The sequence below is a fragment of the Gossypium arboreum genome, chromosome 1 (assembly GCF_025698485.1).
Source record: "Gossypium arboreum isolate Shixiya-1 chromosome 1, ASM2569848v2, whole genome shotgun sequence".
Taxonomy (NCBI): Eukaryota; Viridiplantae; Streptophyta; class Magnoliopsida; order Malvales; family Malvaceae; genus Gossypium; species Gossypium arboreum.
This window is the reverse complement of record NC_069070.1, coordinates 84,667,727-84,683,341: the sequence shown is the minus strand read 5'-3', so window position 1 is coordinate 84,683,341 and position 15,615 is coordinate 84,667,727.

Genomic DNA, 15,615 nt, shown 5'->3' with positions numbered 1-15,615 from the left:
AAGAAAGAAACTAGGTTAATGAAAAGGTCTCTATAACATGTGCCAAAGGAGCCTATTTATTGCCTTCAGGTGGTCGTCGTCCTTAACCCTAGGTCAGCCGACATTCTTGAGCTTTAAGTTTGATTGTGTGGACCAAGATACCTCTACTTCATGCTTAATTTCCATCCCAAAGTCGATGTTACGACACACCAAGACCTGTATCGCGACATAGCAACCAGTATGCTCCTCTATAGCCATCTTTAGGGGTATGTCACTGTAACACCCCCTAACCTGAATTCGTTGCCAGATTAGGGTTACGAAGCATTACCGATCGAAACACAACTCAAACCGACAATTAAACAATTTATACTACGTAAATTGATCACATGAATACTCTCATCTTATTAATGACTTCAGATTTTTTATTATTATTAGAAATATATATCATATACCAAGCATATATCAATCAATTCACTTATTATCTGAGTATCAAAACAATTTTATAGCTATTGCTCATGCATATACTAACATCAATTTGTGCATACTCCATGATTATTAACAATCGACTCATATGGTTATTTAATAATTATGGTATTCAAAATTGTAACTACGGATCAAACAAGTACCTTATTTAATTAATCAGTATTATTACACTCAAATAATTCATATCATATTTGTACAAATTAATAACTCAAACTCATAAGCAAAACCAACATTTCCAAAGGTTATATATAAAATTCATTTCATTTTTCTTATCTATTCGACTAATATAATTCGTTTGTACATATTCGTCAATTTTCAAATGTATTCCTTAACTCATTTCGACATTTATTCAAATGTACCTTTAACTAAATTTTAAATCATTACTAACACATATAAAACATAATCAAATCAGTTTAACCAAAGGTAACATAACAAACATAATTCAATTAATATATACATATCATAGTCGAATCACTCATACCACCTTTAAATTCATCAATCAACCTCAATGCACAAAACACATATCAGAAATAACATTCATCCACTAAACTTATTATCACTCGGATATAATCATGCATTTAGTCCACTTAATAACTAATCACATAATCATTACGACATGTTTATAATATAATTATGAAATCAAATCAATTCCTCCCAATTTATTTATACAAATGCCGAATCCCATAATGTTGGTTACACATATTATGCATTTTTCCAAAATTTTAACACAAAACCACTTATTTCTTGTCAACTAAAATAGTAAAGTGAACCACAAGAAATTCATACAAATTTCGTATGCTTTGTAATAAGCCAATACGTTACTTAATAAGCAATTATATATATATATATATATATATATATACATCATATTAGACATTTCTCATTGCCGAATCATATGACCAAACGTTGCCACTTACATGCTATGTATTAAATATATATATTGGCATGACTAATTTATAAATTATACATATCAATACTCGACAAAATCATATAATCAAAACACTACTCAAACGTGTCATATATTGTACTTACCATAATATATATTTATCTTTAGTCAAAATAATAAATCAACAACTGACCTAACAACCCAGCCGAACCCTATTACTAAATACCACACATTCAAAATTACCAACCAAACATATCCATAGCATAATCAGACTTAAACCAAACTTAACATGAATAAACAAGCCATTTTCACATGGCATTTATATATACAAACAAAAGTCCAATGCTTCCAAAATATTATCTAGCCTATACATGCCATAGATCCAAAATTTAGCTTATAAAATACCAAAATCGGTCGATAGTGTGATAGACCTTGCTGACAATCCCTGAGCTCGTAACCAACTTCCAAAATCTATAAACAGCAAACAAATACATACAATAAGCTATCATAGCTTAGAAAGTCATAAATAAATAAATAACTTAATATTAATAACAACTCAACTTAACCAAAATAAATTAGGCCAACTTAATCACATTTATTTTCAAGATCACAATTTCATATACAACATATAATTCCATATACAAATTTACCTTAGCCGAACATATACATATGTCTATTATCAAGGTAAAATTCAATTTCAAAACCTTAGTACCATTAAATAGTCGAATATACATAAACCCACATACATATTTATCCATGAACCTTTCATAAATAGTCACATGATATAAACTAAAAGGCCAAATACATTTTCAATATGCATATACAATTTTTATTTACATTATACATAATTTAAAACACATACCAAGTAACTTTCTTACCTTATTTCAAATAAGTAATAAACTATTACATACCTGATTACTTTAGCTCGTTTTATTCATTTAATCATAACTATCATTGCCCGTTGAACCATTCGAAATTGGATAGGATACTCGGATAGCCACAAATATCGTATAATGTCAACGTCCCAGACGTGGTCTTACATGTGATCACATATCAATGCCACTGTCCCAAACAAGGTCTTACTCGTAAACACATATCGAAATCACATATCGATGCCAACGTATAAAATGTAGTCTTACTCGCACACTTATATCAGAGTCACATATCGATGCCAACGTATGAAATGTGGTCTTACTCGCACACATATATCAGAGTCACATATCGATGCCAACATATGAAACGTGGACTTACTCACACACATATATCGGAGTCACATATCGATGCCAACGTATGAAACGTGGACTTACTCGCACACATATATCGAAGTCACATATACTTCCAGGTGACAACTTTAAATTGACCAAAATATACGTATATTCATTAACAAAGTTATTATTTACTACCAATGTCACAACATCATCACATATTCGAATTCATATATGTATATATTTATCATGATTTACACTTTAATATCACATACATATACTTCATTTAGCCGAATATTAACTTGCAATTATTATACAAATAATAAACATTTTCACATATATAGCTCATATCATCACTTTAATTACTAAACTTATTCATTACTTAATCATCAGACATAAATCATTTTCATTACTCAAAGCCGATTCACAATTCACTTCTAACCATTATAACTATAAATTGACCACATATATTGAAATTAACCACATCTATCCGCTTATAAACTTACCTCGGACGATGTAAAATGGAACGGGACAGCTAGTCGACGACTTTCGTTTTCCCCTGATCCAAATCCGAATTCTTTGGTTCTTAATCTAAACATATTCAAATTAAGCTCATTTAAATATATTTTCATTCATTTTAGTCCAAAAACACATAAATGGAAAAATTACCATTTTACCCCTACATTTACACTTTTTACAATTTAGTCCCTTTTGCACAAAACACAAAATATGCAAAATTTCAATATACCCATGTTTGGCCGAATATTCCTAGTATTCATACAAGTCCATATATTTTATTTATTTCACATTTTAGTCCCTCCAATTATTATTTTTTCAATTTAGCCCTAATTACTCAAAATCATAAAAAACTCCAATACAAAACATGTTAATCTAAAACATATCTTTCATATTTCATCATCAAAAAACAAAAATCACAAGCTCTCAACAATGCATAACTCAAAATATTCATCAAAATAAAAAAAATTCAAGCATGAGTTTTGTAGTGCTCGAAGCAACGATCTCAAAAACATAAAAATCATCAAAAACCAAGCCAAAACTTACCTTAAATCAAGCTCAACAATGGCCAAATACCTAGCTTCCTTTTCTTTTCTTTTGTTTCTCATTTCGATGGATGAATATAATAATAATATGATGGCTTGTTTTAATCTAATATTTTATTATAAACCATTAATTACTTAATTTACTTATTTAACCTTTAAAATAAAATTATAAAACCATTAATAACAAGGACACTACCATCCATATCACACATTCATGGTTTATTTTCAACATAAATGATCCAATTTAAAAAGCCACTAACAATTTGGCCGTTATGTTTTAAACTATCAAATTTTCAATTTATGCGATTAAGCCCTTTTATTTAATCGGACACCTAAACGACAAAATTAAATCAAAAAAATTTCACAGATATAAATTCACACAAAATAAACACAGAAAATAATTTTTAAATATTTTTTTGACTCAGATTCGTGGTCCTGAAATCACTGTTCCGATTAGGGTCTAATTCGGGCTGTTACAGTCGCGATACCCTCAGTCTGTGTTGCAAAAACGAAGGCAGACGTAAGTTTTCTTCATTCTTTTCCCTATGTTGCGACATCAGACCTCTCGTGTTGGAACATAGCATCCATTATCCACCCAAAATTCGTTCTAATGGTCTCCTTCACACTTACAAAGTACGTTAGCTCTCCTTTAGGCCACATTCAACCTTTAAGGTCAGTAAAAGACTCAATTTGCGCTTTTTATTTATTGTAAGTAAAACTAAAGAAACTTAACTAAAATGTAATGAAATGCTTGTATTCAGGCTCTTTTAGTGTGAAAACTAGTTTAATCTGCTATACCGAATGAGGCAATCACTTGATGAAACTTGTGGTGCCATTAATGAGAAGCTTGTTTGAGTCCATAGATGAATTTTATTAATTTGCAAACCATATTCTTTGGGTCTCATGACTCAAAGTTTTCTAGTTGCACCATATAAATTATTTATTCAATGTCGCCATTAAGAAACGCAATCTTAACATCCACCTGATGTAACTCAAGATTAAGATGAGCAATAAGAGTAATGATTGTCCTGAAATAGTCTTTCGATGAAACTAGAGAGAAAGTCTCTGCAAAATCAATGTTTTCTTTCTGAGTATATCCTTTAGCTACAAGTTGTGCCTTATATCTCTCCACATTATGATTTGTATCCCTCTTGGTTTTAAATATCCATTTACAACGAATTGGTTTTGCACCTTTAGGTAATGGGACAAGTTCCTAAACTTTATTGTCTTTCATAGACTTATACTCTTATTGCATGGTTGGAAACTCAAAATTCATAACAAAATATAAGGGGTTAATTGTAAATAATGACCAAGTAAATGGTTTGGCTTGATGGTTAATTGTTTAGTGTACTCCCTAAAGGTCCTAGCTTCAAGCCACACTTCTCCCAATTTTTTTCTTTATTTTTCTTTTCAACAACATATGATCAAAACCATTCTTGAATATATATTAAATAGAGTAGAAACTAACCAAGTGTGTGCAGCAGCCCAATTAATTAAGCATTCTCTCTTCCCCTTTGAAACTTAAGTTCAAGTCACACCTTCCACTCTATATTCTTTTAATTTCGATAGAAAAGGAGAAATTACCATGCAACCCTTTAGGATTTCTAAACTCTAAGTATTTACTCTATCTCTCCTAATTTTCTTCCAACCCTAAATAGAATTTTTCCTCTCTACTTTTTATATTCTACTTTTTTTTTTCTTTTATCAAAATTTAAATCTTTTTTATGAGAATTATTTATCCCGATTCAAAATTGATTTTTGTTAACTCGTTTTCTTTACCAATTTTGTAATTTTCAAAAATCGTATCCCATATTTTCATAAAAAGTTAGGTAAGTACTCTCGTTTTAATTTGTAAGAACTCATAAATTTTGAAATAGTGTTAGATCTTGCTAACCTTTCAACTCGATTACGATTTATTATGAATTTTACTGAAACTCTTAATAATCTTGTTTAATCTTGGAATCCGTTATTAATTCATGTGTAAAACTTATTTGAAGGACCTGTTTTAGGTACCCTGGACCAGATTTAACTGCGAGGAACGTTGATCGAGGTCCTGGATATAAGTGTGTGTTCTTTTACAAGTGAATTGGGGCAAACCGTGCATCGAAATAGAGCCACACAACTAGCCATATGAGCGTGTGGCCACATGTTTGGACCACACAACCATGTCCCCTTGAAGCCTTAGGTTTTTCGATTCTCACACGGCTCAAGACCCTTTACACGATCGTGTCTCCCTTGTAAGTTGATTTTGCAATACCATGCGACTACAGTCTGTTGCATGGCCTAGCCACATGGCCGTGTGCCCTTTCCACACGATCCAGGGTTGTTCACATGGTCTGGTCACGGCCATGTGTTCCCTATTTTTCAGATTTTATAGTTTTACCCTTATTTTTCATATTTGATAGTTTAGCCTTTTTTTAGATTTTATAGTTTTACCCCTATTTTTTAGATTTTACAAATTTAACCTTATTTTTTTAGATTTTACAGCTTTGTCCCCTGGTTTACAAATTTTACAATTTTGTCAGAATTTTATGATATGTTCAGTTTAGTCCCTAATTGATTCTTTAATTATTTTTAGTGCTTTATTTTGTTCAATTGAGTCCCTGATAATATGAATAATACTAGAATCCATGATCTAATTAACTTAGTTAATATTATATAAATATTTGCATGAATTGTGAATAACACACATGTGTATTGTATTTGTATTTATGGTTGTAAGCATCTCATGCCTTATGTTACTATTAAACCGAACATTTAATAAGCATGACTTTTGCTGCTAAGTTGATCTGTTATAAGCATTTTATTTACTATTGTATTGAACTATTATAAACATATTGATTGCAACCATATTGTTATGTTAAAAGCATAATTAAATGCTATCGTATTAATCCATTTTGAGCATGCCATATTGCATTACATAGGGTGGGACGATATGTACGGAGGAATAAGTGGCAGTTTATTTGCAAATTTGCTATGCACCCACAGCTTAAGGGCAGTGCTTATCCTTTAATTGTAAAGTTATGCTTCACTCAGTGCTCAGTAGACTGCTTCTGTAAGTGCAAAACTTAAAAAAATTGAGGAGGGTAAGACTTCAGATTTTAGGTTTCATACTGAAGGTATGTTATGTTTCTGAGGCCTTTGTGTACCGAATGATAGAGAGCTGAGACAGTCTATATTACAGGAAGCATATAGTAGTCCTTATGGTATGCACCTCGTAGAGAATAAGATGTATCGCGATCTTCAGGAATTATATTGGTGGCCGAGTTTGAAACATGAAGTAACCAATTTTGTAGCTCGGTGCCTGATGTGCCAGCAAGTTAAGCTTGAGCACCAACTTCCTTCAAGTCTGTGGTAGCCTGTTAACATTCTACAATGGAAATAGGAGCGAGTAACTATGGATTTTGTTAGTGGGTTGCCTTTGACACCCACTAAGAAGGATTTGATTTGGGTCATTGTATATCGATTGACCAAATTTGCTAATTTACTTTCAGTCTAGGCTGATTATTCTCTACAAAGATTAGTAAGTTGTACATCTTTGAGATTGTAAGACTTTATGGGGTTCTTGTATCGATTATCTCATATTGAAACCCTCGTTTTACATCACAATTTTGGAAGAAACTCCATGAAGCTGTGGTAATCGGTTGGACTTCGGTACAATATTTTATTTGTAAACTGATGGACAGCCTGAAAGTGTTATTCAGGTATTGGAGGATTACAAAGTTGTGTTATTAATTTTTGTGGTAGTTTGGAAGAATTTTTGCCTCTAGCTGAGTTTGCTTACAATAATAGCTTCCAATCTAGCATCCAGATGGCACCTTACAAGGCTCTATACGGTCATAAGTGTTGTACACCATTGTGTTGGACTAAGTTGGGCGAAAGGAAAATTTTGGTTCTGAATCTAGTTCTTGAGGTTGAGGACAAGGTTAGATTGATTTGGGATCGATTAAAGTTGACATCGGATAGCCAGAATCGTATGTGGATCTTAAGAGGAAAGATATTGAGCACTGTATGGGGGACCAGGTTTTTCTCAAGGTACCTCCGTGAAGGAAGGTTCTAAGGTTTAAATGTAATGGAAAGTTGAGCCCTAGATTCATTGGGCCTTATTGAATTCTGAAGTGAGTAGGGTCGATCGGGTATCAGTTGGAGCTACCTTCAGAGTCAGACCGCCCCAAAATCTAGCTTGACACGCCTTACTTTTCTTTAGTTTTCATATGTTTGTTAACAAGTGTGACGCATTGGCATAATGGTTAAAGGGTTTTGTGAGTTTCCTTGTGTCCTAAGTTCGAATCTCGTGATGCTTAATTAGAAATAATTTTTGTTTCTCCTCTACTGTGTCGTCCAAGCTATCAGAATTCTAGTAAAACTCAAACTCTAGGTAGTCAGATTATGATCAAATCAAATCTGGTAAGAAGTTATATTTTAGATTTTAAAATTCAAAATTTAAGAAATTATCTCCTAAAGTTTCTCTCTTAGTGTCGTCCTCTTCTCCCCCTCATTCTCCACTTTCTTGTTTTTATTTTTTTCATTTTGCTGCTGAACACTTTCTTCATGCCATCCTTTCCTCTATTTCTTCTTTTTCCTTCTTGTCTTTTCCTTTTCTCACCCATTTTTCTTCTATTTTGCTGTCGTTTTAACTTGTGTCGTTGCCTTTATTGGTTTTAGTTGCTAGCCATGTTTGATTTGGGTGTTTAGATAGTATGTTCATATCTCTTTGTAAGTGTCGTTCGTACTCTTTTTAATGATCTGTTTTGCTCTCATTCACATAGAAGGTATGTGATTATCTAGTTTGGCCAGTGAGATTACAATTTGAATGTTTTGGTTTTGTTTAGGTAAAGAGAGGGTGGTGAATACTTCTCCAGCAAACTAATAATTCGATAATTCTTTCTCTAAGGGTAAATAGTCGAATTCCCTAAGTTGGTGGTGGAAAAGGTTCTTATGGCTTGAGTTTGTTTTGTGTGCAGAACTTAAGTTGTGTTATACTGTCGACATTTCCCAAAGCAATCAGGTGTGTGCTTTAACCCTTTATGATCTATGGGTGTGGTTAACTGAATTTTTTTGTGACTTATTTAAAATCACTCAAATGTGAATTGTGTTTTTTTCCTGGTATAGACGAATATAGCTAAGTGAGTGAGGGTCAAGATCAAAGGTGAGTAAGCTTCAATTTGGTATAGTTCGAATGCTTAAATGCCTTAATATTTGTTAGCCAATTTTTTATATTGTGTATACTCCTTAATATGTGTAAGCCGATTGTGTATGCCCTAATCTATGGCATTACTGAATCTATATTTTCCTTATTGGTGATAACCTCATATGAATTCTTGCTTACTACTATGTTGGTCGATTGTGCCTAAGAGTATGATTTCAGTTTTTTTGTTTGTATGTACAAATAGCATATTTTCAATCTGTACATTTGTACACAAGTATGTCCGATTTGGGCATGCATAACTGGTTATGCCATTTGAATTTGCATTGGGGATGGGATATGTGTATCATATGGAGGAAGTCTTGGCATACTATGATCTGCGATTCTGGCAGGTTACTCCTAAAGTCTAATTTTTGTAGTTAAACTGCATTATTCATTTCTGGTGGTTTTTCGCATTATATATGGCAACTTGACTGCATTATATTTTAGTGGCTTACGACCACCATTTTGGTATGCTAGATGGATAGGTTCCTAATAACCCTAATTGGTGTATTTCATGGATGGAGTTGGTGTGTAGCGATTGGGGATAGGTGACTTTGGGACACACTAACATCCAGAATGTAAATACTGCAACTAAAAGATATAGACTTGAGGCGATGTCCACAAGTATATAGGTCAAGTTGTAATATAGTTTTTAGAATGAAATAGGTGAGTACTCTGAGGATCGTACCTAAGGGAGGCTAGTACTCAGGGCTAAGGTGTTCACGGATAGGCCATACCAATTTTGGGTTTATTCCCATCTAAATGACTTTCTAGGATCGTCAAGCCTAGGGTTTAAATTCTTCTTCTCCTAAACAACTGATCCACTAAAAAAACCCTAGATCGTAATTAATCAACCACAAATCCCCTCACTAATCCATTATTAGAGTATTAGTTCCTCAAGAATATCATAAACATAATAAACTTGATAAATAAAATGAACATTAAAAGCAAATTAAGAAAGAGTTTAAAATGAATCCTGAGATGTATTTGAATGAAACAAATAATCCACAATAGTTTGATCACGTTCACAAATTATGTTATCTAAAGAACACAAATAGAGAAGAACTTAAAATAAATTTAAAACCTAAAAGAATAAAAAACTGAAAACAAAATTAAAGAGAAAGACTTAGAATCTCCAAACATGTCCTTAAACTAGTGCTAAGTGAGCCTATTTATAGAATTAGGGTAACTATCATCCCCAACCCTAGCTTAGCTAACATTCTCGTGTTTAATTTTTATTGTGTGGTCCAAAATGCCCCTGATTCATAATTAATCCTATACAAGGCCAATGTCGTAACACCTTAGTGCTTGTGTCACGACACTGGAGGCAGTATGTATAGGTTTAGAGGTGGCTTCAGGGGTGTGTCGCGATACCAAAGGCAGACTTGAAATTCTTGTATTCTACTCCCTATGTTGAGACATAAAACTCCCCATATTGCAACATAGTGGCCATCTTTGAGTTTCTACTCCTTTGAATGGTCTCTTGCACACTTACTAAGTATGTTAGTTTGCCTTTACGCCTCATTCGGCCCCTAAGGTCAATAAAAGACTCAAAATACACTTTTTATTGAATTTAAACTAAACTAAGAAAACATAACTAAAACATACTAAAATTTCTTGTATTCAAGCTCCTTAAGTATGAAAACTAGTTTAATTTGGTACACCAAATTATGACAGATTAGTAGGATCTATTCTAAATGATACTTTGCATTTCTAAGCATGCTATGCCATCTGTTATCTGCTTTGATATGTTATAATTTGTGCATTAATTTTGCAATTTCTAATGCTATTGGGCTATGACAGACATTGAGCTTTTAGCTTACTTTGTTATTTTACTTTCTCAAGTAATCCTTAAGGTTAGGATTGGGCGATGCTAGGGAGCTCTAATTCGGATTCTCAAAATGAATTGTTTTTGAATAAATCTTTAAGTATGGACTTTTAGATTGTTAGTTATCTTTATGGACTATAATTTTGGTTTTGGACTTTCACACTTGGTTTAATAGGTGTAACACCCCTAACCCGTATCCATCACCTAGAGCATTATCGGAGTTTTCAAAACAAATGGACATAAATTTCAAAATTTCCAAATCATATCAATAAAAACATTAAAACCAATTCAAAACATACATATTGTCCCTTAAACCAGCCCTCGAGGCCCTAATTACATGTTAGAAACAAATGGGGACTAAATCAGAAACTCAGAGAATTTATCAAAAAATCATAAAAATTTTCAACACTACAGGGTTCATACAGCCGTGTGGCAAGGCCTTGTGGGCATTTGAAGTGGGGACATACGACCGTGTCCCAGCCTATGTAACTCACTAACTTGGGTCACACAACCAAGCCACACGCCTGTGTGTCAGGCCGTGTACCCTTCAAAATAACCCTACACCCCCGTATGCCAGGCTGTGTGTTAGGCCATGTAACAGCTTGACTTGAAACCCTTCAAAAGATACAGGGGACACATGGCCATGTCATCTGGTCGGATGTCTGTAACGCTCGGGTTTGTGCAAATGTACATAGTCGTTATCAAGTAATAAGTAAGTATCAAGTTATCGTCTCCACAGGGATTGTATTTGTGCTGAGTCACTTAATTTGTAAAAGTGTATTAACAATTTGATAAATAAAAACAATATAATTGAGAAGTGATGAAAAATTAAGTATATGAAACTAAATGCAATGATCCCTAATGCAATTTATCCTAAGTATGCAAACTATATGAATGAGATAGATTTTAGCAGAATTAACACAATAAGCAACAATTATAACATAAATAAGCTAAGACAATTACTTTACTTAAACTCAAATTATTATCAACATGCTTATCAATATTCAGAAAAACATTTCATGGCAACCCGATCTTTCATGAGTTTGGAAACCACATTAGGTCCTTTCGGAATCCTTTACTTAGTAAATACGCATTTTACTGATCCTTATTTACTAAGGGTTTCTTAGTATTCGTGCGAGGTAATAGGGACGTGTTAGGTTTGAAATTGTTTAATCACAAAAATCTAAAAACTATGCAGATAACAGATCCTGGTTAGGGATGTTATGCAACCTGCAATTTAATCGGGTTAGGATCTAAATTGAGCATGCACGTTTCAATTATGCGTCCATTAGCTGTCGTCTGGTTAGGATCGCTCAGCTAATTCAAGCGCATTTCAATCACATATGAACGAAATACAGACTTGATTTTAATTGAAAACATGATCGGTTGAGGCACAAATATTATAAGCATGAATCAAATAATTATTATTAAATCAAAGCAATCATCCTAGCTTAAATAAAATTAAGCTATCATTGTTGTAAAAAAGTACAAAGAACACATAGCAAACATTCTTGAATTAAATTAAAGTAAGAAAGATTAAACCCAATCAGAGTGGCTATCACCCAAGACTCTGATTGATGAGGGCTCCTTCGTTCCTTCACTTTGCTCCTTTGCTGATGGCTCTCCGAGGTGGCTAACCAAGGGTTCTTTAAGTGGCTAATTTGCTAAAATATTTATACAAAGATGATAGGCGTGAGGGCTAAGAAAGCTAGGAGAATTGAGAGAGGAGAGAATGATTAATGAGTGAGGGATGAATAAGGGATGAGGGATGATTGAAAAAGTGAGAAAGGGGCTCTTATCTATAGGTGAGGCATGGGAGCTAGTTTTCTAAAAATAAGAGTGTCCATCTTTCAAAACTCCTTCCAAGGGTGGTCGGCCATGAATTGAGGGAATGTGGATGATTTTGCTTGATTCTTGGTCAATTTGAGTGCCACAAGACCAGAAAATCTTCGGGTAAATCTCTGATTTCTTCAACTCTTCAAGGACCTTGTGTAATTAAACCAAAAGATAGTTTATGAACCTCCATATTCAGTAGAATTTTGGGTTGACTTGGCCCTCCATTTGGACGGTTTTGTAATCAAATTAAAGCTCTTAGACCTGTCCAAAAATAAATCAATAAGTTAGAGGACCAAAGAATTAAATTTTACAAACTTAATTAAATTAATTAAAACCTAAATTATTAGTGAAATATTTTAAAATGAATTATTAAATATAATTTTATATTTTATTATTTAATTTAATCATGCATGGCCCACTTTATGTCATAAAAATACAATATGGTCAATTTAATATAAAATGAGCCATTTTATGCATGAAAACTATATAATAAAGCATAAAATCACATTTCAATTATTTCTATGTCCTGTTTTTATATTTTCACATATTTCATTAATTTATTAAATAATTACTTGGTTTTAACAACAAATTTAAGTAAAAAGGTAATAATTTATATAGGAAAAATCCTATATATTTTTCAGTTTACAATGTCACACATGACTGAGACACACGCCCGTGTCTCTACCCATGTGGACGAAAATTGGCCATTTTACAAGCCATTTTTCTCACCCAAACTAGCATCTACCTATAACCAAAATGCATATATGCACATGCCTTATTAAGGCACCAAAAATCAAGCATAAACAAGTCATATACATATGGTATAACATCATACAACCAATATGCCTTTAGGCAGCTCAAATGACAATATATAGACATGTTTAACCATTTATTTAAATTGGCCAAAATGACTAACTTCCAATTAAACTTGCATCAACTCAAACCATTGAATTAACTTACCAAAGTCTATCAAATGGTACAAAATATGCCATTCATTCACTATCATCAATGGAAATTTATATACCTTTCATAACAAGATACCAAACCACAAAAAGTTATAAGGCTTACACAATATGCATATTTATCTATCACAATTCAAACATATTAAGCCAAACATCGAACATAATAAGGTTAATATTTACATGCCATAAACTAAGCTCATACCAACATCAAAATGCTAAGTCACAAGCCAAACCAAATGGCTATTCCAACAACCAAAACACATGGCCAACATTAGTCAAAATACCTATACATGCCATTATAACCAAAATTAAACATTCGTAAGTATCGAAAGAGCCGATATATCATGTGATAGTTTTCCGATGACTTTTCAACCCGAACGAGCTTCTGACAACTACAAAACACAGAAAAATAACACATAGTAAGCATGTCATGCTTAATAAGTTCGTAACACATATAGTCTAACTTTGCCAATACAATATACAACCACAAAGAATGAAAACCCAGTCCAAAGTAAGAATAACTAATTCAAAAACTTATATATGTACATTTATACTCTTAACTTTCACAAGGTACACATTACTTACCTTTCATCAAACTAATGTAATTTACACTGAAAGCTCTTACCGAAGTTCACACCAGGTAATAATACGATGGTTGACCCATCCCTTTTCGTAATTCAATAACTGAAGTTATCCCTTTTCATAGTTCGATAGCTGAAATTATCCCTTTTTCATAATTTGATGGTCATCACCATCCCTTTTCATTGTTCAATGGCCGTCACTATCCTTTTTTCATAATTTAATAACCGAAGCTATCCCTTTTCATAGTTTGATGGACATCACCATCCTTTTTTATAATTTTATAGTCGAAGTTATCCTTTTTCATAGTCGATGGTCGTCACTATCCCTTTTCATTGTTGATGCTCATCTCCATCCTTTTACATAATCGATAGCTAAAGCTATCCCTTTTCTATTTAATAGCTGAAACTATCCCTTTTCATTTGTTGATGATTAACATTACACTGTTGGATTTTTCCGTCAACACTCAATTTAACATTATACAATAATAGCATTCAATTTATAAAATAAAAACGAAACTTAAACGTACCAACTTACCTCGATGATAAACGTAGAAAAATGAAATTGACTAATTCGAAGATATTTCTTTGCCTCGACCTAAAGCTCGTACTGTTTCCACACCTAAGGTAACAACAGGAACCAGTTGGGGAATAGGTGAGGGTGGAGGTCAATGAGCCGCCGGGTTCGTTCGTACGAACTTGGTAAACCATTCACTCATCATTTGAAAGAAAGCTTCCTTAGATTTCCCTCCCCAGCCCTCAGATACAGTCCTCGAACCACTTCACGCTGCTCCGTGAACGGAGGCTTGCGCGTTACAATCAACTTCATCAGAGTCGGCTCGGTTGGATGTCATTGCTATATGAAAACATATTTTTAAACGATCAGGAGATAATACACTATCACAGGTTATATAATGGCATGTATAGCTAGACTCGTACACACTACATTTAGTTCAAAAATTAACTAAACCTTAGCTTTGATACCAATAAATGTAACTCCCCTAACACTTATCCGTTGCCGAAATAGGGTTACGGAGCATTATCGAAGTTTAAAAAAAAGATATAAATTTCAAACTTTCCAAATCATGTCAATAAACACATTAAAACCAATTAAAACATACATATTGTCCCTAAAACGAGCGCTCGAGGCCCTAATTACACGTTAGAAACAAGTCGGGACTAAATCGAAAACTCAAAGAATTTTTCAAAAAATCATAGAACTTTTCAACACTACAGGGGTCAAACGGCCATATGGGCATTCGAAGTAGGGAGACACGGCCATGTCCCAACCTGTGTCCGTGCCTGTGTAACTCACTGACTTGGGTCACACAGCCAAGCCACACATCCGTGTGCCAGGCCGTGTAGCCTTCGAGATAACCCCACAGGCCCGTGTGCCAGGCCGTGTGCTAAGCCATGTAACAGCTTGACTTGCAACCCTTCAAAAGTTATAGGGGACACACGGCCGTGTGTCACACATGGCTAAGAAACGCACCCTTGTCTCTGCCCGTGTGAACGAAAATAGGCCATTTTACAAGCCATTTTTTTATCCAAACTAGCATGTACCTATAACCAAAATGCACATATGCACATGCCTTATTAAGGCACCAAA